Source organism: Marmota marmota, unplaced genomic scaffold (assembly GCF_001458135.2).
Source record: "Marmota marmota marmota unplaced genomic scaffold, marMar, whole genome shotgun sequence".
Classification (NCBI taxonomy): Eukaryota; Metazoa; Chordata; class Mammalia; order Rodentia; family Sciuridae; genus Marmota; species Marmota marmota.
In genome coordinates, this window is record NW_026000211.1 from 27,578,596 (window position 1) to 27,582,794 (window position 4,199).

Below are 4,199 nucleotides of genomic sequence, written 5' to 3' on the forward strand. Positions count from 1 at the left end.
TATCTTATTTCAAAAACCACAGTATGCCCTATTAGTTTGACCAAATTAATTGCCTAATAAAAGGAAAACATCAACATTGTTCAAAGGACTATAAGAAAATCAACAATCTTCACATCATAATGTTTATAAATTTAGAATATAATCCAAAATTACTTGAAATATTTAAAAAAAAACAGGAAAATGTGAATCATTATCAAGGGAAAAGATAATCAGTGAACATCAATCCTGAGACATGGAATCCAGAAATAAGAATTCTAACATTAAGCAACTACTCTAACTATGCTCAACAAAGTAAAAGAAAATGTATGGAATAAAACATAGTAAATCTCAGTTAAAAATAGAAAATGTAAAAGAAAGCAAATGGAAATTATATAGCTGAACTGATATTTTAATATCTGAATTAAGTTAGTCTTATGATGGTGTGAAGAGAATCATGAAAATGTTAGGAAGTCAATGGTCTTAAGATAAGTCAATAGATATCATCCAATATGATAAATAGAAATGAAAAATGATTATAAATAGAAATTGAACCAGAGCCTCAAGGACTTGTGGGACATTATCAAAAGGTCTAACATACCTTATAATTATATTCACAAAAAGAGAGAAAAGAAACATGGAGAGGAAAAATTTAAAGAAAAATTTCCCATTTGATAGGAGATATAAATTTACAGATAAAGAAGATCAACAAAATCTAATCAGGCCACCTGTGAAAAATAACATACTAGATATCTAATAATAGCCAAATGTTGGAAAAACCAAAGACCAAGAGGAAATCTTGAACATTTGTGGAGAAAAACAATATTCCAAATGCAGAGAAATATCACTTCCAATTACTGCTGATTTATCACAAGAAATTATGGGAGCTAGAAGGCAGTGGACCATATCTTTAAAGTGTAACAGGGGTGAGGGGAACTGGGGTGAGGGGAGTGAAATCCATCACCAATCCAAACACCCACAATCTTTTTAAGACATGCTCATCTCTATCTTGGTTTCTGTGTGAGACTGCTCTTGGGACAATGCTATTTGTTCTATTGTTTATTAGAGAGGATTTATGAAACCCATCCAAACATATTTAAATTATTAACAGTTCTTTCCTTGGCTTACCTCTCTCTTCTATTTCTTTATTATAGGCAAAGAAAAGCAAGTTTGCACTTTTTATATTCTTCATGGAAATCTCCTTAAGAAGACTTAAGAGTTTATTGGCTACTGTTTCTATTTCTAGTTATAACAGATGACAGTGCGAACCAACTTTCCATCCGTATGTGACAAACTCCCTAATATTTTTCTCATGTCCTTCAAGCCCTCACTCACAATAGTCTTCTTAAGATCTTTCCAGCTTCACTAACAGTTTTATGGAGACTCTTTTCTGCTTTTACCCACTGCCCAGTTGCACAGGTAATGTTTTAAGTTCTTTTTATAATGGTAGACCTAATAATCCCCATGACCATATTCTATTCCAGCTATTTACTCCTGTATAAATTCCCCTCAAAATTGATGGCTTTAAAAAAACAACCATGTGATTACATCTCACATTTTTATAAGTCAAGAATTCAGGTAGAACTCACCTTTTATTCTGCATGGCACTGACTGAAGTCACTCAGTGGATTCTAGTTGATGGTGTCACTAAGTTGAGCTGCAGAGTACAAAAACAGATTCACTCACTTGGCAGGGATGGCTTTAGGGCTGAGCTCAGCTGCACCCCTCTTCTTTCCATTTGGTACTTCAAACAAGATAGTTAGATTTCTAATGGCATCTCAGGCTCCAATACCCATACTGGAACCTTCCAGTCTCTTAAGGGCAAAGCTTAGAACTAGCTAACGTCACCTTTATGGTATTCTATTGGTCAAACAGTCACAGTCCAACTCAACTTTCCAGGTAGGAGAAATAAGCCCCACCTGTTTGCGGAAGAAGTATGAAAGAACTGCAGTCATTTTGATGCTATAATCAGAAGAAATTTTTAACTAATTTTATTTTATTATTTTATTTAATTTTTAGTACCAGGGATTGAACCCAGGGGTACTTAATCACTGATTCCCATCCTTAGCTCTTTTTATTTTTTGTTTTGAGATAGGGTCTCACTAAGTTACTTAGGGTTCACCAAGTTGCTGAGGCTGGCTTTGAACTTGTGATCCTCCTGCCTCAGTCTCCTGAGCCACTGGGATTACAAGCATGAGCCACCATGGCCAGCCAAAACTAATTTTATAAAACTCCAAAAATCCTAAAATCTATGTTGAAATGTTGGAAACATTTTATTTAAGATCAGGCAAAGCTAAGAGTTACAGTTCTCATCATTCCTACTCATTATTTTACTGGAGTGGAAAATACAGTAAAGTACAAATAAAATTAGAAGTCCCAGGTTGAGCTCACTTCTCTGCACTTGACCCTAACCTGGACATGGTCCCTGGGGGTAGGCAGGGCCATAGGCACCTTTTTGTGCTGTGGGTGGCCATGAGCATATATTGTGCCACGTTTGGTGCCTCTGCCTCCCCATCTCACCCCTACTACCAATGTGGGCTTGGGCACCCAGAGTGGCATTGAGCAGTGTAAGTTCCTTTTTTGTTGTTGTTATCATTGGAACTGCTCTGAAAACACTCTCCAGCTCACCACCCACAACAGGCTGAGAAGTGCCAACAGAGAGATTTCCTTCATTCATGCCATCAGCTCTGCCTGAGTCATGTACACCATCACTAAATACTGTAGCATGGGTGACTTTGAAAACTGTGACTGTGATGAGTCAAAAACAGAAAAACAGGAGGCCATAACTGGATCTAGCGAGGCTGCAGTGACAATGTGGAATTTGGGGAAAGGATCTTCAAACTATTTGTGAACAATCTGGAGAAGGGGAAGGATGCCAAAGCCCTGATGAGTCTCCACAACAGGGCCGGCTGGCAGGCAGTAAGAGCCACTGTGAAAAGAATCTGCAAATGCCATGATATCTCAGAGAGCTGCAGCATCCAGACATGCTGGCTGCAGCTGGCTCACTGCTGGGAGATGGGAGACTACCTAAAGGACAAGCACGACCAGGCACTGAAAATTGAGAAGGATAAGCAGCAGCTAAGGGCTGGGAACAATGCGGAGGGTTGCTGAGCTCCCACTGAGGCTCTTCCTCCTAGCACAGAAGCTAAGATAATCATTTTAGAGAAATCTCCAGACTACCATACCTGCAGTTCCAGCCTGGGCATCTATGACACAAAGGGTCGAAAGTGCCTGCAGACCAGCCGCAATACATTCAAGTAGGAGCAACACAGCTGTGGGCACCTGTGCACTGAGTGTGAGCTACAGGTGGAAGAGAGGAAGACCGAAGCCAAGGGCAGCTGTAACAGCAAATTTCAATGGGGCTGCATGGTCAAGTACAACAAGCATAGGCATGTGGTGAACAAGTACTACTGTATGCACTCCCCAGACAGTGCCCAGGCCTGAAGCAACAGAACAGACTGATAACACCCCACATGAACCGGTTTGATAGTGGAGGGCAACACCACTTCTCTCTTGGAGAGAGTAGACTGGAAAACAATTGAAAATCATAGGGATAGTTTTATAGTCCTCCTGATATCTGCTATAGATGGGGAAATAGAGGCCCAAGACTATACAAGATATTCTTGGCAGAGTTGATATTGGAACCTGTGCTTCCTGACTTGGGCACACCCAATCTTTCCTGCAATTTCCTAGTACTTGTGCCTATACTTACTGTGCAGCTTGCTAAAAATTTGGTTTGGTTTGGTTTGGTTTGGTTTGGGGCATCCACACTCAGAGAAACTCTCAAAAGTATTTGTTCCTTTAAGTTTTAGACCATGTTCAGCCCAGCTGTGCTTCTGAGAATCAGAGGGCATAGAAGCAAAAAATCAGAGTTCTGTTCAGATCCCTGAAGGAGCAACTTTCCACCACTCTGGCTGGTTCCAGAAAAACCAACTACAAATTCCTGCAGATACGTGAAGCAGAGACTTTCTAGCTCCTACTGGGAGGATTTTAGAGTATTGAGTTTTACATCTGAGTATGCACTTTTTAAAAATTCTTCCCACCCTAGTCTAAGGGAATTCAGGAGGGCTTTTTCAGCTCATAAAACCACCTGTGGTATCAAGGAGAGGGAATGGTCACAGTAAGGAGACAGGTGACCATGACTTACCAAAGTCTTACAAGACAGAATATTCCCCAGACAGCTATAAAACCTCTGTTATGTCATTTACCCAGATTAGAAACTC

General features: G+C 39.8%; 1 pseudogene; it reads left to right on the forward strand.

Annotated features, from left to right (window-relative positions):
- The first annotated feature begins 2,394 nt into the window (after nt 1-2,394).
- On the forward strand, nt 2,395-3,420 carry LOC107142565 (annotated as a pseudogene).
- Nucleotides 3,421-4,199: the final 779 nt, after the last annotated feature.